Source organism: Hyla sarda, chromosome 9 (genome assembly GCF_029499605.1).
Source record: "Hyla sarda isolate aHylSar1 chromosome 9, aHylSar1.hap1, whole genome shotgun sequence".
NCBI lineage: Eukaryota > Metazoa > Chordata > Amphibia > Anura > Hylidae > Hyla > Hyla sarda.
This window is the reverse complement of record NC_079197.1, coordinates 578,610-603,655: the sequence shown is the minus strand read 5'-3', so window position 1 is coordinate 603,655 and position 25,046 is coordinate 578,610. Positions and strand designations below refer to the sequence as shown.

Here is a 25,046-nt window from a genome sequence, read left to right as displayed (position 1 = left end):
TAGTATTTCCTGTTTGACTTTTCTTTTTTTGACTACAAATCCCACAATTCCATCTTCCTCCCTCCTACACATCAGCCACCCCACCCATTGAAACATAAATGAGCTGCAGACCTGTGGTTTTCAATCAGGGTGCCTACAGCTGTTGCATTAGTTGCAGATTGATCCCTCCAGCCATTGAAGCAGACAGGCTCCCTGTCATCAGCTGACTAGTGATGTCAGGTCTCATCCGCATTGCAAGCTGGGAAAAATCTGAGACAACAGTCATTTTGTATGCTGTTAAAAATAAATAGTGGGGGGAAAATCACTGAATAATTGTGAGAAAACATCACACACAGGTGCAATCACTATATTATGAACTACACTAACTTTACAACCCCTGTAGCATAGTCAAATAAAAAAAAATCCTTGAATACTCCTTTAAGAGAGAGGCTCCCACCAGAAGAGTCTTAAGAAGAGGTCTGGAAGGGCAAACAGAGTAGTCTTCAGAGGACAAAAAGAGTCTAGAGGAGGAGGCAGAGAAGTCTAAAGGAGGGGGAAGAGTCTGGAGGAAGGGACAGAGGAGTTTGGAGGGAGGGCACAGAGGAGTCTGGAAAAGGAAAAAGAGGAGTCTAAAGGGAGGGGACAGAGGAGTCTGGGGGAGGAGGCAGATAAGTCTAAAGGAGGAGGAAGAATCTGGAGGAGGGGACAGAGGAGCCTGGAGTTAGGGGACAGAGGAGTCTGGAAAAGTGAAAAGAGTAGTCAGGAGGGAGGGAACAGAGGAGTCTGGAGGAGGAGGACAGAGTGGTCTGGAGGAGGAGAACAGAGGAGTCTGGAGGAGGAGGACAGAGTGGTCTGGAGGAGGAGAACAGAGGAGTCTGGAGGAGGAGGACAGAGTGGTCTGGAGGAGGAGAACAGAGGAGTCTGGAGGAGGAGGACAGAGTGGTCTGGAGGAGGAGGACAGAGGAGTCTGGAGGAGGAGGACAGAGTGGTCTGGAGGAGGAGGACAGAGTGGTCTGGAGGAGGAGGACAGAGGAGTCTGGAGGAGGAGGACAGAGTGGTCTGGAGGAGGAGGACAGAGGGGTCTGGAGGAGGAGGACAGAGCGGTCTGGAGGAGGAGGACAGAAGAGTTTGGAGGAGGAGGACAGAGGAGTCTGGAGGAGGAGACAGAGTGGTCTGGAGGAGGAGGAGGACAGAGGAGTCTGGAGAAGGAGACAGAGTCGTCTGGAGGAGTAGGAGGACAGACAGAGGGGTCTGGAGGAGGAGGACAGACAGAGGGGTCTGGAGGAGGAGGACAGAGTGGTCTGGAGGAGGAGAACAGAGAAGTCTGGAGGAAGAGGACAGAGTGGTCTGGAGGAGGAGGACAGAGTGGTCTGGAGGAGGAGGACAGAGTGGTCTGGAGGAGGAGGACAGAGGGGTCTGGAGGAGGAGGACAGAGCGGTCTGGAGGAGGAGGACAGAGGAGTTTGGAGGAGGAGGACAGAGGAGTCTGGAGGAGGAGGACAGAGGAGTCTGGAGGAGGAGACAGAGGAGTCTGGAGGAGGAGGACAGAGTGGTCTGGAGGAGGAGGACAGAGGAGTCTGGAGGAGGAGGACAGAGGAGTCTGGAGGAGGAGGACAGAGTGGTCTGGAGGAGGAGGAGGACAGACAGAGGGGTCTGGAGGAGGAGGACAGAGGAGTCTGGAGGGAGGAGCAGGACAGATGAGTCTGGAGGAGACAGAGGGGTCTGGAGGAGGAGGACAGAGGAGTCTGGAGGAGACAGAGGGGTCTGGAGGAGTAGGACAGAGGAGTATGGAGGAGGAGGACAGAGGAGTCTGGAGGAGGAGGAAAGAGGGGTCTGGAGGTGGAGAACAGAGGGGCCTGGAGGAGGAGGACAGAGGAGTCTGGAGGAGGAGGACAGAGGGGTCTGGAGGAGGAGGACAGAGGGTTCTGGAGGAGGAGGACAGAGGAGTCTGGAGGAGGAGACAGAGGGGTCAGGAGGAAAATTGGAAAATTTCATTGAACAATAATTACACTTTGCTTCTGACTATGTTGGTGTTCTATATATAACTATTAGTGACATCATCGGTGGTGGAAACAGATAGGGGCCCAGAGCCAATACTGCATCACTGTGCAGGTTGGTGATGACATCACGTTTCTCGTGTGATGTCATGATGCAAGGATATCACCTCTGTGTGACCCTGAATTGGAAGAGACGTTCAGCCCCCCGATCTGAATACCTGACCACTGTCCCCTCCCATATTAACAGATAATGAATGATTCAAAGCTGAATGAGGAATAGAAGGAGTGTGGGCCCACGTCTTGTGATCAGGAGATAACCACAGACGGTTATATAAGAGGCGCCTGGAGCAGTCATAGGCGGTGACATGAGGACATCACACCCTGAGCCCTTACTACATAGAATTATTGTGTCAGACCCCTCACACCATGCGCTGGATGCTTTCTGATAAACTCTTCTCAGTTCACCATATGTGATTCTTGTACAGCTGGGGGACAGGTAATATGGCCCCCACTTCTCACAGGGACCCCATGATAGGAAGTCCACCTGATCAGCTACAGACTGTGAACATAAAACTGATCCAGAGAAACCTTATGTGTGGTGTAACATGCCAGAGATGCTGGTGTGAGAGCCCTGGTGTAAGGTGCAGGTGTGAGAGCCCTGGTGTAAGGTGCAGGTGTGAGAGCCCTGGTGTAAGGTGCAGGTGGGAGAGCCCTGGTGTAATGTGCAGGTGTGACAGCCCTGGTGTAATGTGCAGGTGTGACAGCCCTGGTGTAAGGTGCAGGTGTGACAGCCCTGGTGTAAGGTGCAGGTGTGACAGCCCTGGTGTAAGGTGCAGGTGTGAGAGCCATAGTGTAAGGTGCAGGTGTGAGAGCCCTGGTGTAAGGTGCAGGTGTGAGAGCCCTGGTGTAAGGTGCAGGTGTGAGAATCCTGGTGTAAGGTGCAAGAATCCTGGTGTAAGGTGCAGGTGTGAGAGCCCTGGTGTAAGGTGCAGGTGTAAGAGCCCTGGTGTAAGGTGCAGGTGTGAGAGCCATGGTGTAAGGTGCAAGTGTGAGAGCCATGGTTTAAGGTGCAGGTGTGAGAGCCCTGGTGTAAGGTGCAGGTGTGAGAGCCCTGGTGTAAGGTGCAGGTGTGAGAGCCCTGGTGTAAGGTGCAAGAATCCTGGTGTAAGGTGCAGGTGTGAGAGCCCTGGTGTAAGGTGCAGGTGTGAGAATCCTGGTGTAAGGTGCAAGAATCCTGGTGTAAGGTGCAGGTGTGAGAGCCCTGGTGTAAGGTGCAGGTGTAAGAGCCCTGGTGTAAGGTGCAGGTGTGAGAGCCATGGTGTAAGGTGCAAGTGTGAGAGCCATGGTTTAAGGTGCAGGTGTGAGAGCCCTGGTGTAAGGTGCAGGTGTGAGAGCCCTGGTGTAAGGTGCAGGGGTGAGAGCCCTGGTGTAAGGTGCAGGTGTGAGAATCCTGGTGTAAGGTGCAGGTGTGAGAATCCTGGTGTAAGGTGCAGGTGTGAGAGCCCTGGTGTAAGGTGCAGGTGTGAGAGCCCTGGTGTAAGGTGCAGGTGTGAGAGCCCTGGTGTAAGGTGCAGGTGTGAGAGCCATGGTTTAAGGTGCAGGTGTGAGAGCCCTGGTGTAAGGTGCAGGTGTGAGAATCCTGGTGTAAGGTGCAGGTGTGAGAATCCTGGTGTAAGGTGCAGGTGTGAGAGCCCTGGTGTAAGGTGCAGGTGTGAGAGCCCTGGTGTAAGGTGCAGGTGTGAGAGCCCTGGTGTAAGGTGCAGGTGTGAGAGCCCTGGTGTAAGGTGCAGGTGTGAGAGCCCTGGTGTAAGGTGCAGGTGTGAGAGCCATGGTTTAAGGTGCAGGTGTGAGAGCCCTGGTGTAAGGTGCAGGTGTGAGAGCCCTGGTGTAAGGTGCAGGTGTGAGAGCCCTGGTGTAAGGTGCAGGGGTGAGAGCCCTGGTGTAAGGTGCAGGTGTGAGAGCCATGGTGTAAGGTGCAGGGGTGAGAGCCGTGGTGTAAGGTGCAGGTGTAAGAGCCCTGGTGTAAGGTGCAGGGGTGAGAGCCCTGGTGTAAGGTGCAGGGGTGAGAGCCCTGGTGTAAGGTGCAGGTGTGAGAGCCATGGTGTAAGGTGCAGGGGTGAGAGCCCTGGTGTAAGGTGCAGGGGTGAGAGCCCTGGTGTAAGGTGCAGGGGTGAGAGCCATGGTGTAAGGTGCAGGGGTGAGAGCCGTGGTGTAAGATGTAGGTGTGAGAGCCCTGGTGTAAGGTGCAGGTGTGAGAGCCGTGGTGTAAGATGTAGGTGTGAGAGCCCTGGTGTAAGGTGCGGGTGTGAGAGCCCTGGTGTAAGGTGCAGGTGTGAGAGCCCTGGTGTAAGGTGCAGGTGTGAGAGCCCTGGTGTAAGGTGCAGGGGTGAGAGCCATGGTGTAAGATGTAGGTGTGAGAGCCCTGGTGTAAGGTGCAGGTGTGAGAGCCGTGGTGTAAGATGTAGGTGTGAGAGCCCTGGTGTAAGGTGCGGGTGTGAGAGCCCTGGTGTAAGGTGCAGGTGTGAGAGCCGTGGTGTAAGATGTAGGTGTGAGAGCCCTGGTGTAAGGTGCAGGTGTGAGAGCCCTGGTGTAAGGTGCAGGTGTAAGATAATGGATATAAGACGTTCTGGGTATAAGATGATGGCTATAAGATGTTCTGGATATAAGTTGATGTATATAAGACGTTCTGGATATAAGATGATGGATATAAGACATCCTGGATATAAGACATTCTGGATATAATATAATAGATATAAGACATTCTGCATATAAGACATTCTGGATATAAGACGTTTTGGATATAATATGATAGATATAAGACGTTCTAGAAATAAGACGTTCTGGCTATAAGATGATGGATATAAGACGTTCTGGATATAAGATGTTGGATATAAGATGTTCTAGATATAAGATGATGGATATAAGACGTTCGGGATATAAGACATTCTGGATATAAGATGTTTCTAGATATAAGATTATGGATATAAGACGTTCTGGATATAAATAACGTTCTGGAGATAAGATGTTCTGGATATATGATGATGGATATAAGATAATAGACATAAGACATTCTGCATATAAGACGTTCTGGATATAAGATGTTTTGGATATAATATGATAGCTATAAGACGATCTAGATATAAGACGTTCTGGCTATTAGATGATGGATATAAAATGTTTTGGACATAATATGATAGATATAAGATGTTCTGGATATAAGACGTTTTGGATATAAGGCTTTCTGGATATAAGATGATGCATATAAGATGTTCTGGATATAAGATGATGGATATAAGTTGTTCTGCATATAAGGCTTTCTGGATATAAGATGTTCTGGATATAAGATGATGCATATAAGATGTTCTGGATATAAGATGATGGCTATAAGACGTTCTGCATATAAGATGTTCTGGATATAACACGTTTTGGATATAATATGATAGATATAAGACATTCTAAATATAAGATGTTCTGGATATAAGATGTTCTGGAGATAAGACGTTCTGGATAGAAGATTATGTATATAAGATGTTCTGGAGATAAGACGTTCTGCATAGAAGATGATGGATATAAGATGTTCTGGAGATAAGACGTTCTGGATATAGGATGATGGATATAAGATGTTCTGGAGATAAGTAAGATGTTCTGGATATAAGATGATGGATATAAAATGTTCTGGATATAAGGCGTTCTGGATATCAGATGATGGATATAAAATGTTCTGGATATAAGACGTTTTGGATATCAGATGCTGTTAGATAAATGTCCTCTGGTTTAGTCCTAGAAATACTCAGGATGGGAAGCTTTTCTTCCTTCCCGCTTCCTGTTCTATATTAGTCACAGGATGTGTCACATTTCATCCCGACCGCTCTGCTGCCTCCACTATATTCCACATTAAACTTTCTGACTAATTAGAAAACATCTCCGGGATCAGAACCATAGAAAGTCTCCAGAGAACCAATCAGAATACAGATCACTGATCTCCAGAGAACCAATCAGACTACAGAACACTGATCTACAGAGAACCAATCAGAATACAGATAACTGATCTCCAGAGAACCAATCGGAGTACAGAACACTGAGCTACAGAGAACCAATCAGAATACAGATCACTGATCTCCAGAGAACCGATCAGAATACAGATCACTGATTTCCAGAGAACCAGAGCACAGAACACTGTTCTACAGAGAACCAATCAGAATACAGATCACTGATCTACAGAGAACCAATCAGAATACAGATCACTGATTTCCAGAGAACCAGAGTACAGAACACTGATCTACAGAGTACCAATCAGAATACAGATCACTGATTTCCAGAGAACCAGAGTACAGAACACTGTTCTACAGAGAACCAATCAGAATACAGATCACTGATCTACAGAGAACCAATCAGAATACAGATCACTGATCTACAGAGAACCAATCAGAATACAGATCACTGATCTACAGAGAACCAATCAGAATACAGATCACTGATCTACAGAGAACCAATCAGAATACAGAACACTGATCTACAGGGAACCAATCAGAATACAGATCACTGATCTCCAGAGAACCAATCAGAATACAGAACACTGATCTACAGAGTACCATCAGAATACAGATCACTGATCTCCAGAGAACCAATCAGAATACAGAACGCTGATCTACAGAGAACCAATCAGAATACAGATCACTGATCTACAGAGAACCAATCAGAATACAAATCACTGATCTACAGAGAACCAATCAGAATACAGAACACTGATCTACAGGGAACCAATCAGAATACAGATTACTGATCTCCAGAGAACCAATCAGAATACAGAACACTGATCTACAGAGAACCAATCAGAATACAGATAACTGATCTCCAGAGAACCAATCAGAATACAGATCACTGATTTCAAGAGAACCAATCGGAGTACAGAACACTGATCTACAGAGAACCGATCAGAATACAGATCACTGATCTACAGAGAACCAATCAGAACACAGATCACTGATCTACAGAGAACCAATCAGAATACAGATCACTGATCTACAGAGAACCAATCAGAATACAGAACACTGATCTACAGGGAACCAATCAGAATACAGATCACTGATCTCCAGAGAACCAATCAGAATACAGAACACTGATCTCCAGAGAACCGATCAGAATACAGATCACTGATTTCCAGAGAACCAGAGTACAGAACACTGTTCTACAGAGAACCAATCAGAATACAGATCACTGATCTACAGAGAACCAATCAGAAGACAGTATGATAACCTTGTACACTGTCCTACTATTGAATAGTGATGTCATAATATGTCACGATGATGTCAGTATATTATTACTTATGTAGTATTGTATAATTTATGGAGATTTTTTTATTGCTGATCTGTTGTTTCTGATCAGTCAGAGCTCATTGTTGTATCATCCATCGCTTGGCCGCATTGCTTTGCGCCATTATTGTCACCTGTAGTAAAGGTCCTGGAAAGTTTCTTGGAACACGTGGCGGCTGTAATCTGGATCAGCTGCTGTTCCCAGGACCCCAGAGTCACCAGATTAAACCCTTCATCTCCTAAGGAATGGAGGGTCAGGATCAGCAGCCAAAAAAACACATGACGTGGTGAATCTCAAGATTTGAAGTATTCTAGTAATTTACCTACGACTCTCATCATCCTATTATGCTGGCAGTTGTAGTTTTGCAATATACACTATACACTTCAGCAGTGGTTTCCATACTGTAGGTCTTCAGCGGTTGCAAAACTACAACTCCCTGCATGCCCAGACAGCCAACGGCTGTCTGGGCATGCTGGGAGTTGTAGTTTTGCAATATACACTTTACACTACTAGCAGTGTTTTCCAAACTGTAGTATTTCAGATGTTGCAAAACTACAACTCCCAGCATGTCCAGACAGCTCCGGGTTGGGACACTGCTCAAGATCAATGTTTCCCAACCAGTGTGCCTCCAGCTGTTGCAAAGCTACAACTCCCAGCATGTTTAGACAGCTGCGGGTTGGGACACTGCTCAAGATCAATGTTTCCCAACCAGTGTGCCTCCAGCTGTTGCAAAGCTACAACTCCCAGCATGTTTAGACAGCTGCGGGTTGGGACACTGCTCAAGATCAATGTTTCCCAACCAGTGTGCCTCCAGCTGTTGCAAAGCTACAACTCCCAGCATGCCTGGACAGCCACAAGGTTGGGGCTGCTGCTCAAGATCAGTGTTTCCCAACCAGGGTGCCTCCTGCTGGTGAAATACTACAACTCCCAGTATGCATGGACAGCCTTAGGCTGTCCGGGCATGCTGGGAATTGTAGTTTTGCAACAGCTAGACCAATTAGAAAAGTACCATCAGTTACTGAGGCCGGAGATCATTGTCGCCCCATACAGTGTTTTTTATGTATTTTAGTCCCATTGCTTCTTTTTGCTCCACCATGTTTTTCCCCATATCCCTGTGTATGTGGCCTCTCAGGTGACGCAGTTAAAGATGGCCGCCACCATTATACCGCAGGTGCATCGTAAATCCCTCACCATCTGCCTCAGCCCCTTAATAAACACCACTGCGCAAAAATTAATCACAGCCGTCTCTTTCTTGTCGCTGATGGAGAGAGGACGTGGTGGCTGCGCCAAACCCCACATAAGATGGGCGGGCACCTCGCAGCAGCCATGTTATTCTGTTGTGGTTTTGACCCTTTGGTGCGAAAGGTCGGAGAGCAGACATCCTGTGCCGCGCAGCCTGTTCTCTGATGGTGTTTTGAAGTTAGAAAGTGTGAAAAAAAAGTTGAAGCCACAATCAATAAATATCCATAGAGATCAACAATTTCAATGATCAGTGTTTCCCAACCAGGGTGCCTCCAGCTGTTGCAAAACTACAACTCCCAGCATTCCCAGAGAGCCACAGGCTTGGTGTTGCCACTCAAGATCAGTGTTCCCCAACCAGGGGGCCTCCAGCTGTTGCAAAACTACAACTCCCAGCATTCCCAGACAGCCACAGGCTTGGCGTTGCCACTCAAGATCAGTGTTTCCCAGCCAGGGTGCCTCCAGCTGTTGCAAAACTACAACTCCTGGCATGCCCGTACAGCCGTTGGCTGTCCAGGCATGCTGGGAGTTGTAGTTTTGTGACATCTTAAGGTGCACTGGTTGGGAAACTTTGCTGTAAATGATGTGAGGAGTCCATGACAGACAATATGGCCACTGTAGACGTCTGCGGTGGAGCTGACAGATCTCATTTATCGGGGTCAGTGATTTGGGAAGGAAGGGAGTTTGGGGCCGGATGCCTGCACAGAGCCCTGCGGGGTCCCACGCTCAGTGCAGGAGCGGTATATACTGTACACCAGGAGACCACACACTGTGTTGTATTAAAGGGGTACTCCGGTGGAAACAAGTGCTTATAAATCAATTGGTGCCAGAAAGTTCTACAGATTTGTAAATTCCTTCTTTATAAAAAATCTTAACTCTTCCAGTACTTATCAGCTGCTGTATGCTCCACAGGAAGTTGTGTCGTTCTTTCCAGTCTGACCTTAGTGCTCTCTGATGACACCTCTGTCCATGTCAGGAACTGTCCAGAGCTGGAGCAAATTCCCACAACTTTCTGTGGAGCTGGAGGAATGAGGTATCTAGGGAATTTAATGTCGGCTCATTACGGTGAATACATCATGTGACCCCCCCCCCCCCCCTTAGGACCCTCATACATGTAGCGGTCGTGTGGCAGTCATTACGGCACAGTTCTGGATTACATATCGGTGCAGAATATTGCTGATTGATGCCGTTTTGTAGGCTGATGCACGATTCACCTGCACTTGTCACAAACCCTCAGCAGTGAGTGGTAAACTGTTAGCATGTTTTTGGCGCTCAGTTCTCAGTTGTGACTACCTGTATGGGCTCTGCACATACAGCCAGGTCCATAAATATTGGGACATTGACTCAATTCTAACATTTTTGGCTCTACACACCACCACAATTGATTGGAAATGAAATGAACAAGTTGTGATTTAACTCCAGACTGTCAGCTTTAATTTGAGGGTATTTACATCCAAATCAGGTGAACGGTGTAGGAATAACAACAGTTTGCATTTGTGCCTCCCACTTGTTAAGGGACCAAAAGTAATAGAACAATTGGCTTCTCAGCTTGCCAGGTGTGTGTTATTCCCTCATTATCCCAATTACAATGAGCAGATAAAAGGTCCAGAGTTAATTTTAAGTGTGCTATTTGCATTTTTCAATATGTTGCTGTCAACTCTCAAGATGAGATCCAAAGAGCTGTCACTATCAGTGAAGCAAGCCATCATTAGGCTGAAAAAACTAAACAAACCCATCAGAGAGATGGCCAAAACATTAGGCGTGGCCAAAACAACTGGAACATTCTTAAAAAGAAGGAACGCACCGGTGAGCTCAGCAACACCAAAAGGCCCGGAAGACCATGGAAAACAACTGTGGAGGATGAAGAATTATTTCCCTTGTGAAGAAAACCCCTTCACAACAGTTGTCCAGATGAAGAACACTCTTCAGGAGGTAGGTGTATGTGTGTCAGAGTCATCAAGAGAAGACATCACCAGAGGGAATACAGAGGGTTCACCACAAGATGGAAACCATTGGGGGCCTCAAAAACACAAGGACAGATTAGAGTTTACCAAACGACATCTAAAAAAGCTTCACAGTCCTGGAACAACATCCTATGGACAGGGGAGGCCAAGAGAAGAGTCTGGAGAAGAACATGGTCCTAAGCATACACCTCATCAGTGAACATGGTGGTGGGAGTGTTGTGGCATAGTGGGCATGTATGGTGCCAATGGAACGGCTTCTCTTGGATTTATTCATCATGTGACAAAAGCGGCAGGATGAATTATCAAGTGTTTCATATTATCTGCTCATATTCACCAAAATGCTTCAGAACTCATTGGACGATGCTTCACAGTGCAGATGGACAATGACCCAAAGCAAACTGCAAAAGAACCAAAGAGTTTATTAAGGGAAAGAAGTGGAATGTTATGTAATGGCCAAGTCACCTGGCCGGAATCCCATTGAGCATTTCACTTACTGAAGACAAAACTGAAGGGAAAATGTCGCAAGAACAAGAAGGAACTGAAGACTGTGCAGTAGAGGCGGCAGAGCATCACCAGGGATGAGACCAGCAATGTCTACTGATGTCTATACGTTCCAGCATCACCAGAGATGAGACCAACAATGTCTACTGAGGTCTATACGATCCAGCATCACCAGAGATGAGACCAACAATGTCTACTGAGGTCTATACGATCCAGCATCACCAGGGATGAGACCAGCAATGTCTACTGATGTCTATACGATCAGTGGCGTTGCTAAGGTTGGTGTCACCCGGTGCGATATAAAATGGTGTCACCCCATACCTCCCCCCCCCCCAGTAAGTTTTTAGCCTGTTGTGACAGGCGCCACTGATGTAGAGCAGTGTGAAAAATTCCAGTATAATAATCAAATATACCAATTGCCAAAGAATGGGAAAGCACTAAAAAAGGTTTCACCAATTAAAACTACATCTCCCAGTATGACCTAAGCAGTGGTGAGGTTATGCTGGGAGCAGGCCCGATGCTGTCATAAGGCAAACCATGCGTCCGCTTGAGGGCGCATGGACTCGCAGCTGATGGGGGCGGAAAAATGAAGACTTTTTTTTTACACTAAGACCCCCACCTGCGCGCCCCGCCGCCGCACAGCAGAGGTCACTGCCACCACTCCACCCTCTCTGGTTTTATTGCTGCGGCCCACCGAGATTCCCGAAATGGAGCTTCGCTTGTGTAGGCAGAAATCCTTGCACCGGCCCTGGCTGGGAGTTGTAGTTTTACTCATCACAACTGCAGAACTTACAAGTGACTACAGCTCTGATGGGACATAATGAGGAAAATACACAATAATATCAGTGACTACAGGTGACTTCTCTATAGTCTTTCCTTATGCACCCTCATCATACATAACAAGGATCATCCTCCTGCCAGTGGCACCCCTATCATCCAGGATGGTGGGGGTGCTACTGGCAGAAGGATGATCCTCCCAATGGATTATGAGGGTGCTACGGCCAGGATGATGGGGGTGCTACATCTGCAGGAGCATCCTCCTGCCAGTAGCACCCCCATCATCCTGGAGGATGATCTGCTGATGAATGATGGGGGTGCAGCACCCCCATAATTTATCAGTAGCACCCTTATCATACATAAGGAGGATCATCCTCCTGCCAGAGGCACCCCCCATCATCCAGGAGAATGATCCTGCTGATGGATGATGGGGGTGCTACTCACAGGAGGATGATCCTGCTGATGGATGATGGGGGTGCAGCACCCCCATCATTCATCAGTAGCACCCCCATCATACATAAGGAGGATCATCCTCCTGGCAATGGCACCCCCCAGAGCCTCTCAGCACCCCCTTTCTCCCTGTTACATTAAAACATTAAATCAGTGTTTCCCAACCAGGGTGCTTCCAGCTGTTGCAAAACTACAACTCCCAGCATGCCCTGACAGCCAAAGGCTGTCTGGGCATGCTGGGAGTAATAGTTTTGCAACAGCTGGAGGCACCCTGGTTGGGAAACACTGCATTAAATACACAGTTTTGCAGAGAGGTCTCACCAGTCTCTTGTCTTCACTTTCACTTTCTGCGGCTCCAGGTCCAGGAATGTCCGGGGGTTGGGGAGGAATTCATCACCCATGAATCCTCAGAAGACGCGGAAAACATGAGGCAGGGACACGTCGGGGGAGGGAGCAGACGTGCGCACGGCACTTCTGTTTCCAGAATAGCATTCTTGGTCTTAAAGAGGCAGCTTCCTGGGGCTGGGGGATAGGATTGTGTCGGGGGCTGAAACTGGAGTGCGGCAGCCTGCAGGTCATGGAAGAAGCCTCTTCTGTCTGGGGATGCTGCAAATACCGGCTGATTTGAGTGACGGTGTGCAGATGCAGGGGGTGCTGCCGGCCGTGGTGTCACCCCTCCAGGCTGGTGTCACCCGGTGCGCTCCGCACCCCCCGCACCCGGGTCGCAACGCCACTGTATACGATCATCACCAGGGATGAGACCAGCAATGTCTACTGATGTCTATACGTTCCAGCATCACCAGAGATGAGACCAACAATGTCTACTGAGGTCTATACGATCCAGCATCACCAGGGATGAGACCAGCAATGTCTACTGATGTCTATACGTTCCAGCATCACCAGGGATGAGACCAGCAATGTCTACTGATGTCTATACGATCAGTGGCGTTGCTAAGGTTGGTGTCACCCGGTGCGATATAAAATGGTGTCACCCCATACCTCCCCCCCCCCAGTAAGTTTTTAGCCTGTTGTGACAGGCGCCACTGATGTAGAGCAGTGTGAAAAATTCCAGTATAATAATCAAATATACCAATTGCCAAAGAATGGGAAAGCACTAAAAAAGGTTTCACCAATTAAAACTACATCTCCCAGTATGACCTAAGCAGTGGTGAGGTTATGCTGGGAGCAGGCCCGATGCTGTCATAAGGCAAACCATGCGTCCGCTTGAGGGCGCATGGACTCGCAGCTGATGGGGGCGGAAAAATGAAGACTTTTTTTTTACACTAAGACCCCCACCTGCGCGCCCCGCCGCCGCACAGCAGAGGTCACTGCCACCACTCCACCCTCTCTGGTTTTATTGCTGCGGCCCACCGAGATTCCCGAAATGGAGCTTCGCTTGTGTAGGCAGAAATCCTTGCACCGGCCCTGGCTGGGAGTTGTAGTTTTACTCATCACAACTGCAGAACTTACAAGTGACTACAGCTCTGATGGGACATAATGAGGAAAATACACAATAATATCAGTGACTACAGGTGACTTCTCTATAGTCTTTCCTTATGCACCCTCATCATACATAACAAGGATCATCCTCCTGCCAGTGGCACCCCTATCATCCAGGATGGTGGGGGTGCTACTGGCAGAAGGATGATCCTCCCAATGGATTATGAGGGTGCTACGGCCAGGATGATGGGGGTGCTACATCTGCAGGAGCATCCTCCTGCCAGTAGCACCCCCATCATCCTGGAGGATGATCTGCTGATGAATGATGGGGGTGCAGCACCCCCATAATTTATCAGTAGCACCCTTATCATACATAAGGAGGATCATCCTCCTGCCAGAGGCACCCCCCATCATCCAGGAGAATGATCCTGCTGATGGATGATGGGGGTGCTACTCACAGGAGGATGATCCTGCTGATGGATGATGGGGGTGCAGCACCCCCATCATTCATCAGTAGCACCCCCATCATACATAAGGAGGATCATCCTCCTGGCAATGGCACCCCCCAGAGCCTCTCAGCACCCCCTTTCTCCCTGTTACATTAAAACATTAAATCAGTGTTTCCCAACCAGGGTGCTTCCAGCTGTTGCAAAACTACAACTCCCAGCATGCCCTGACAGCCAAAGGCTGTCTGGGCATGCTGGGAGTAATAGTTTTGCAACAGCTGGAGGCACCCTGGTTGGGAAACACTGCATTAAATACACAGTTTTGCAGAGAGGTCTCACCAGTCTCTTGTCTTCACTTTCACTTTCTGCGGCTCCAGGTCCAGGAATGTCCGGGGGTTGGGGAGGAATTCATCACCCATGAATCCTCAGAAGACGCGGAAAACATGAGGCAGGGACACGTCGGGGGAGGGAGCAGACGTGCGCACGGCACTTCTGTTTCCAGAATAGCATTCTTGGTCTTAAAGAGGCAGCTTCCTGGGGCTGGGGGATAGGATTGTGTCGGGGGCTGAAACTGGAGTGCGGCAGCCTGCAGGTCATGGAAGAAGCCTCTTCTGTCTGGGGATGCTGCAAATACCGGCTGATTTGAGTGACGGTGTGCAGATGCAGGGGGTGCTGCCGGCCGTGGTGTCACCCCTCCAGGCTGGTGTCACCCGGTGCGCTCCGCACCCCCCGCACCCGGGTCGCAACGCCACTGTATACGATCATCACCAGGGATGAGACCAGCAATGTCTACTGAGGTCTATACGATCCAGCATCACCAGGGATGAGACCAGTAATGTCTACTGATGTCTATACGATCCAACATCACCAGGGATGAGACCAGCAATGTCTACTGATGTCTATACGTTCAGCATCACCAGGGATGAGACCAGCAATGTCTACTGATGTCTATACGATCCAACATCACCAGGGATGAGACCAGCAATGTCTACTGATGTCTATACGTTCAGCATCACCAGGGATGAGACCAGCAATGTCTACTGATGTCTATACGATCATCACCAGGGATGAGACCAGCAATGTCTACTGATGTCTATACGTTCATAATCACCAGGAATGAGACCAGCAATGTCTACTGTTGTCTATACGTTCATAATCACCAGGAATGAGACCAGCAATATCTACTGATGTCTATACGATCCAGCATCACCAGGAATGAGACCAGCAATGTCTACTGATGTCTATACGTTCCAGCATCACCAGGAATGAGACCAGCAATGTCTACTGATGTCTATACGATCCAACATCACCAGGGATGAGACCAGCAATGTCTACTGATGTCTATACGTTCCAGCATCACCAGGAATGAGACCAGCAATGTCTACTGATGTCTATACGTTCACCATCACCAGGGATGAGACCAGCAATGTCTACTGATGTCTATACGTTCACCATCACCAGGGATAAGACCAGCAATGTCTACTGATGTCTATACATTCATAATCACCAGGAATGAGACCAGCAATGTCTACTGATGTCTATACATTCATAATCACCAGGAATGAGACCAGCAATGTCTACTGATGTCTATACGATCATCATCACCAGGAATGAGACCAGTAATGTCTACTGATGTCTATACATTCATAATCACCAGGGATGAGACCAGCAATGTCTACTGACGTCTATACGTTCCAGCATCACCAGGGATGAGACCAGCAATGTCTACTGATGTCTATACATTCACCATCACCAGGGATGAGACCAGCAATGTCTACTGATGTCTATACGTTCAGCATCACCAGGGATGAGACCAGCAATGTCTACTGATGTCTATACATTCAGCATCACCAGGGATGAGACCAGCAATGTCTACTGATGTCTATACGATCACCATCACCAGGAATGAGACCAGCAATGTCTACTGATGTCTATACGTTCACACTTCAGGCTGTAATTCACTGCAAACGATTTGTAACCAAGTATTAAAAAGTAAAATGTTTGATTTATAATTATTATTCTGTCCCATTCCTTTTGGTCCCTTAAACGGTTACTCCGATGGAAAACTTTTTTTTTTAAATCAGCTGGTGCCGGAAAGTTAAACAGATTTGTAAATGACTTGTATTAAAAAATCTTAATCCTTCCAATACTTATTAGCTGCTGAATACTACAGAGGAAATTATTTTCTTTTTGGAGCACAGAGCTCTCTGCTGAATCACGAGCACAGTGCTCTCTGCTTACATCTCTGTCCATTTTAAGAACTGTCCAGAGTAGGAGAAAATCCCCATAGCAAACCTATGCTGCTCTGGACAGTTCTTAAAATGGACAGAGATGTCAGCAGAGAGCACTGTGCTTGTGATGTCAGCAGAGAGCTCTGTGCTCCAAAAAGAAAAGAATTTCCTCTGTAGTATTCAGCAGCTAATAAGTACTGGAAGGATTAAGATTTTTTAATACAAGTCATTTACAAAAGTTTTCCACCGGAGTACCCCTTTAACAAGTGGGATGCACAAATGCAAACTGTTGTAATTCCTACACCATTCACCTGATTTGGATGTAAATACCCTAAAATTAAAGCTGACAGTCTGGAGTGAAAGCACATTTAATTTCAAATCCATTATGGTGGTGTATAGTAGGGATCGACCGATATCGTTTTTATAGGGCCGATAATCAGTGGAGGTTAGGACCGATAGCCAATAACTTATACCGATATTCCGGTATAAGTTATCGGCTATTTATCCCCCCGCAACACCGTTGCAGATCATTGATTTAAAGCGGGCACTTTAAATCAATGAACTGCAGTGGCTTTTGCGATGCCATTGACCGCCTCCGCCACCTGCATCTCTCCCCCTGCCTGTCCGGGGGTCCTGAGTCCTATCACCTCCACCGCTCGCCGCACCGCTCCCCCCACCGCCGCACCGTTCCCCCCCCCCACCACCGCACCGCTCCGCGCCCCCCTACCGCCCCGCCGCGTCACACCCCCCACCGCACCGCCCCGGCCCCATTGCCTCCCCCATCCCCGGTTTTATAATTACCTGTTCCTGGGGCCCGGGGTCGTCCTCCTGAACTGTCACTGTGCGCACAGACGGTGACGTCACGTCACTCGTCATTGCATATCGCAGGATGCAGCAGGAGCCAGAAGTAGCGTGGACCCCGGGCCCCGGGAACAGGTAATTTTAAAACCGGGGATGGGGGAGGCAATGGGGCCGGGGTGGTGCGGTGGGGGGTGCGACGCGGCGGGGGATGGTGGTGCTTGCGGTGTGGGGGGCGGGGCATTATTGGCTTATCGGCAAGGCAATTGCCGATACCGATAATGCCCAAAATCTTGATTATCGGCCGATAATACCGGCCAAACCGATAATCGTGGATCCCTAGTGTTTAGAGCCAAAAATGAAAAAATTGTGTCGATGTAATAATATTTATGGACCTGACTGTATGTGAGAAGGACACCACTAGGACAGGTTATCCTGGAAATCGCCTTTTTATTTCTCAGCCAAGTGTCAAGGAGGTGGAGCCAAAGTGTTCAAGTGTCACAACTCCTCTCCAGCCCTCACCTTTAACCCTTCCCTGACATACAGAACTACACTTATAATCAAGGAGGTGAGCATGAGTGAGGAGACGTGTCAGGCTTTGACACTAGAACGGCTCGGCTCCGCCTCCTTGACACTTTGCTCAGAATTTGAAAGGATATTTTATAAGTTCTGCAACCGCCATCAGCTCTATGTATCCACGTCTTAGGATTCAAGATGCCCTTTAATCTGTGTCCTACTGTGAGGTCACCAGCTCTGTGTGATATTATATCTGTATATGATGTCAGTGGTGTGTGATATTATATCTATATATGATGTCACTGGTGTGTGATATTATATCTATATATGATGTCACTGGTGTGTGATATTATATCTATATATGATGTCACTGGTGTGTGATATTATATCTATATATGATGTCACTGGTGTGTGATATTATATCTATATATGATGTCACTGGTGTGTGATATTATATCTATATATGATGTCACTGGTGTGTGATATTATATCTATATATGATGTCACTGGTGTGTGATATTATATCTGTATATGATGTCAGTGGTGTGTGATATTATATCTATATATGATGTCACTGGTGTGTGATATTATATCTATATATGATGTCACTGGTGTGTGATATTATATTTATATATGATGTCACTGGTGTGTGATATTATATCTGTATATGATGTCACTGGTGTGTGATATTATATCTGTATATGATGTCACTGGTGTGTGATATTATATCTGTATATGATGTCAGTGGTGTGTGATATTATATATGTATATGATGTCACTGGTGTGTGATATATATGTATATGATGTCACTGGTGTGTGATATTATATCTGTATATGATGTCACTGGTGTGTGATATTATATCTGTATATGATGTCACTGGTGTGTGATATTATATTTATATATGATGTCACTGGTGTGTGATATTATATCTGTATATGATGTCAGTGGTGTGTGATATTATATCTATATATGATGTCAGTGGTGTGTGATATTATATCTGTATATGAGGTCACTGGTGTGTGATATTATATCTGTATATGATGTCACTGGTGTGTGATATTATATCTGTATATGATGTCACTGGTGTGTGATATTATATCTGTATATGATGTCACTGGTGTGTGATATATCTGTATATGATGTCACTGGTGTGTGATATTATATATGTATATGATGTCACTGGTGTGTGATATTATATATGTATATGATGTCACTGGTGTGTGATATTATATCTGTATATGATGTCACTGGTGTGTGATATTATATATGTATATGATGTCACTGGTGTGTGATATATATGTATATGATGTCACTGGTGTGTGATATTATATCTGTATATGATGTCACTGGTGTGTGATATTATATCTATATATGATGTCACTGGTGTGTGATATTATATCTATATATGATGTCACTGGTGTGTGATATTATATCTGTATATGATGTCACTGGTGTGTGATATTATATCTGTATATGATGTCACTGGTGTGTGATATTATATCTATATATGATGTCACTGGTGTGTGATATTATATCTGTATATGATGTCACTGGTGTGTGATATTATATCTATATATGATGTCACTGGTGTGTGATATTATATTTATATATGATGTCACTGGTGTGTGATATTATATCTATATATGATGTCACTGGTGTGTGATATTATATCTGTATATGATGTCACTGGTGTGTGATATTATATCTGTATATGATGTCACTCCTGGTTGGGGGATTCCTCTACAATTACCGACATCCTCTTTCTGCCCTTTATTATAGTATTATGGCGCTTTCACTTCCATCACTTCCTGCAATCACTGCCAAGAATTCAGCATTTCCCTAAATAAGTTGTGTCCTGGGACAAGAATTATTACATAAGGATCAAGGACTTTATTATGTTACTAGAGAATATAATATCACCGTATCCCCTCCTGTGTATCTAACTCAAGGTAATACAGTCATCACAGTGACCTCACCAGCAGAATAGTGAGTACAGCTCTGGAGTATAATACAGGATTTAACTCAGGATCAGTACAGGATAAGTAATGTAATGTATGTACACAGTGACCTCACCAGCAGAATAGTGAGTACAGCTCTGGAGTATAATACAGGATATAACTCAGGATCAGTGCAGGATAAGTAATGTATGTACACAGTGATCTCATCAGCAGAATAGTGAGTACAGCTCTGGAGTATAATACAGGATATAACTCAGGATCAGTACAGGATAAGTAATGTAATGTATGTACACAGTGACCTCACCAGCAGAATAGTGAGTACAGCTCTGGAGTATAATACAGGATATAACTCAGGATCAGTACAGGATAAGTAATTTAATGTATATACACAGTGACCTCACCAGCAGAATAGTGAGTACAGCTCTGGGGTATAATACAGGATATAACTCAGGATCAGTACAGGATAAGTAATGTAATGTATGTACACAGTGATCTCACCAGCAGAATAGTGAGTACAGCTCTGGAGTATAATACAGGATATAACTCAGGATCAGTACAGGATAAGTAATGTAATGTATGTACACAGTGATGTCACCAGCAGAATAGTGAGTACAGCTCTGGAGTATAATACAGGATATAACTCAGGATCAGTACAGGATAAGTAATGTAATGTATGTACACAGTGACCTCACCAGCAGAATAGTGAGTACAGCTCTGGAGTATAATACAGGATATAACTCAGGATCAGTACAGGATAAGTAATGTAATGTATGTACACAGTGATCTCACCAGCAGAATAGTGAGTACAGCTCTGGAGTATAATACAGGATATAACTCAGGATCAGTACAGGATAAGTAATGTAATGTATGTACACAGTGACGTCACCAGCAGAATAGTGAGTACAGCTCTGGAGTATAATACAGGATATAACTCAGGATCAGTACAGGATAAGTAATGTAATGTATATACACAGTGACCTCACCAGCAGAATAGTGAGTACAGCTCTGGAGTATAATACAGGATATAACTCAGGATCAGTACAGGATAAGTAATGTAATGTATGTACACAGTGATGTCACCAGCAGAATAGTGAGTACAGCTCTGGAGTATAATACAGGATAAGTAATGTAATGTACAGGATAAGTAATGTACAGGATAAGTAATGTACAGGATAAGTAATGTACAGGATATAACTTCATTGTGTATGTGTCGTATGATTTGTTCTTTCCTGATCTCTTAAAGGCACGATGTCCCCATATAACTCTGTCTTCCATCTATTTTAATAATCCTGATGACCTGTATTATATCACATGTTATCTCTGTCTGTACTGGATTCTCACTTTCTCTCTAAAGTGACAATCTATAAGAGACATATAGGACCCTGGACCACGGTGCAGCCTGCACACCGTCTACATGAGGCCTAAAAGGTAATGGCAGTAATGGCGTCTATGGAGAGGCCCTGAACATACAATAACCTCCTGCTCACGGTCGGCTCCTCTATTCACCCCGCACAGGTCAGTAATGGCGTCTATGGAGAGGCCCTGAACATACAATAACCTCCTGCTCACGGTCGGCTCCTCTATTCACCCTGCACAGGTCAGTAATGGCGTCTATGGAGAGGCCCTGAACATACAATAACCTCCTGCTCACGGTCGGCTCCTCTATTCACCCTGCACAGGTCAGTAATGGCGTCTATGGAGAGGCCCTGAACATACAATAACCTCCTGCTCACGGTCGGCTCTGTTCACCCTGCACAGGTAAGTAATGGCGTCTATGGAGAGGCCCTGAACATACAATAACCTCCTGCTCACGGTCGGCTCCTCTGTTCACCCTGCACAGGTCAGTAATGGCGTCTATGGAGAGGAACTGAACATACAATAACCTCCTGCTCACGGTCGGCTCCTCTGTTCACCCCACACAGGTCAGTAATGGCGTCTATGGAGAGGCCCTGAACATACAATAACCTCCTGCTCACGGTCGGCTCCTCTATTCACCCTGCACAGGTAAGTAATGGCGTCTATGGAGAGGCCCTGAACATACAATAACCTCCTGCTCACGGTCGGCTCTGTTCACCCTGCACAGGTAAGTAATGGCGTCTATGGAGAGGCCCTGAACATACAATAACCTCCTGCTCACGGTCGGCTCCTCTGTTCACCCCACACAGGTCAGTAATGGCGTCTATGGAGAGGCCCTGAACATACAATGACCTCCTGCTCACGGTCGGCTCCACTGTTCACCCCACACAGGTCAGTAATGGCGTCTATGGAGAGGCCCTGAACATACAATAACCTCCTGCTCACGGTCGGCTCCTCTATTCACCCTGCACAGGTAAGTAATGGCGTCTATGGAGAGGCCCTGAACATACAATAACCTCCTGCTCACGGTCGGCTCTGTTCACCCTGCACAGGTAAGTAATGGCGTCTATGGAGAGGCCCTGAACATACAATAACCTCCTGCTCACGGTCGGCTCCTCTATTCACCCCACACAGGTCAGCAGGGGCTTATTCCAAGGATATAGACATGTTCCTCACTAATACAAACTCCAGCGTAGACTCTGCCCAGGGCAACCGGGAGACTAAGTCAACATTCCCACGCCAACACTATATACAGGGCCGGATTGCGCCAAAAAATCCTGTGTTCTGCGTAGAGGGGAATATACAGCAGGGCCGAGCGCTGGTTGTGCCTCTCTGATCTCTGGAGGCGAAAGAACAACATTTGGCAGATGTGCGCGGTCTGTTCATACGTGTGTAATGTTTACTCAACTTTACAGAAACGTCCCGTCTGCGCCCGAGAAAACAATGCCGCGCTTATCTTTTGTTTTTGTTAACAAAAAAAATGTATCATAGAATGTGCGGGCGCGATTCTCAGGCTTGGGTCCGCTGTGTACCCCTGAACTGCATCTGCCAGGAGTCTGGGGGTCATTACATACAGCACCCCCAGTTGATGAGAAAGTCATGGCCACCCAGTACGCACCACACAGCCTCACCGCACATCACACAGCCTCGCCACACACCACACAGCCTCACCACACAGCCTCGCCGCACACCACACAGCCTCGCCACTCACCACACAGCCTCACCCCACACAGCCTTGCCGCACACAGCCTCGCCGCACACCACACAGCCTCGCCGCACACCACACAGCCTCACTGCACATCACACAGCCTCGCTACGCACCACACAGCCTCGCAGCACACCTTCACCAAACACTGCACAACCTCACCACACTGAACACCACACAGCTTCACCAAATACAGCACAGCCTCACCAAACGACACACAGCCTCGCCGCGCACCACACAGCCTCGCCGTGCGCCACACAGGCTCACCACACAGCATCACTGCACACCACACAGCCTCGCGCCACACAGCCACGCTACACGCCACACAGCCTCGCTGCACACCACACAGCCTCACCACACAACCTCACTGCACTGAACACCACACAGTTTCACCAAACAGCTTCACCAAATACAACACAGCCTCGCCGCGCGCCACACAGCCTCGCCGCACGCCACACAGCCTCGCCGCGCGCCACACAGCCTCGCCGCGCGCCACACAGCCTCGCCGCGCGCCACACAGCCTCGCCGCTCGCCACACAGCCTCGCCGCTCGCCACACAGCCTCGCCGCTCGCCACACAGCCTCGCCGCTCGCCACACAGCCTCGCCGCTCGCCACACAGCCTCGCCGCTCGCCACACAGCCTCGCCGCACACCACACAGCCTGGCCCATAGATAGCAACTACATCCCAGTCCTGATACTTGATACAGGACCACTATAATCAGCTGGAGAGAGGAACTGTACAAATGTCACAGCTGTAACTATATGACCAGACAGTTCTCTCTATGATCATATAGATGAGTGCAGGGAGGGGATAGAGAGGACTGTGCAGCTGTAACTGTATGACCACACAGTTCTCTATGATCCTAGAGATGAGTGCAGGGAGGGGATAGAGAGGACTGTGCAGCTGTAACTGTATGACCACACAGTTCTCTATGATCCTAGAGATGAGTGCAGGGAGGGGATAGAGAGGACTGTGCAGCTGTAACTGTATGACCACACAGTTCTCTCTATGATCATAGAGAAGAGTACAGGGAGGGAATAGAGAGGACTGTGCAGCTGTAACTTGATGTGTCATGACATGGGGTGGACAGGGAGAAGTGAGCTCTAAGCTTTCCCTTATAACCACTCTCCCTGCCTACTTGCCCATCTGCCCTAAATGACGGATCGATAACCACCGTGCCGGTCCCCTACCTGCGCTAAAGTGCAGTGGGCGTAGAAACAAATAATAATATAGTCGGTCACAGGCCAGAAACATAACGGGAAAACTACCAAACAAGCAGATATACAAGACAGAATATATTCAGACAAACAGGGCAGAATATAGTGTACTAAAAAACAGTTCAGAAACCGGACTCAAAATAAACGGCAGATATGAATAAATGAACAAGGCTAGATATGAAACAAGTATACAGCAGAATCCAAGAGATGCAGGGGATGAACAGAAGAACTGAATGCTAAATACCAAACTGATCAAGAACATAGGACACTGTTCACACTGGGACACAGAACAGAAACAAATGGGACACCCACTTCACAAAAGGAGTAAACAGCATAATAAAGCCAGCGGGCACACTCCACCGTGTGATCAGGATTCTGACCTAGTAGGAAACAGAAATATAATACACGGAACACTGGACTGAGAAAGGATGACTCTGAACAGACTCCAAAAAAACAAACTCCAACAACATGGAGGAACCAGAACGGGAATTATACAAACGAGACTCACAGTGTGAATACAGACAAAGATACAAGTCTAAAGCAGAACGGACATACATAATCCTAACAACCGGCAAATGTACCACAGACTAAAATCTGCAATAAACAGGACTATTAACCATGGATGAAAACTCAGAAATATCACAATACAAATACAAGGTGCATGATAAAGCAGACATGAACAGAGTAGCACTATATCTCCAGCTCAGAATATTTCAGAGCTCGGGATTAAATAGCCCCACCCGAGTTCTCATTGGCTCAGAGAGTTAACTATTTCCCAGCCAGGGAGAATAGCACAGAAAACTGATAATGCATAAAACAACAAAAACGGACATTACAGTATGACCACACAGTTCTCTCTATGATCATAGAGATGAGTGCAGGGAGGGGATAGAGAGGACTGTGCAGCTGTAATTATATGACCACACAGTTCTATCTATGATCATAGAGATGAGTGCAGGGAGGGTATGGAGAAGACTGTACAGCTGTAAATGTATGACCACACAGTTCTATCTATGATCATAGAGATGAGTGCAGGGAGGGGATAGAGAGGACTGTGCAGCTGTATCTGTATGACCACACAGTTATCTCTATGATCATAGAGATGAGTGCAGGGAGGGGATACAGAGGACTGTGCAGCTGTAACTATATAATGTATA

The 25,046-nt window shown here is 47.1% G+C and overlaps 1 long non-coding RNA gene across 1 annotated transcript in view; it reads left to right on the top strand.

Moving 5' to 3' along the window:
- Positions 1-21,279, top strand: part of LOC130291041 (uncharacterized) — a 122,996-nt gene extending 101,717 nt beyond the window's left edge. The window contains exons 3-4 of the long non-coding RNA XR_008847775.1: positions 19,431-19,600; positions 20,964-21,279. This is a non-coding gene — a long non-coding RNA (uncharacterized LOC130291041). The remainder of the gene's footprint in view (positions 1-19,430; positions 19,601-20,963) is intronic.
- The last annotated feature ends 3,767 nt before the right edge of the window (positions 21,280-25,046 follow it).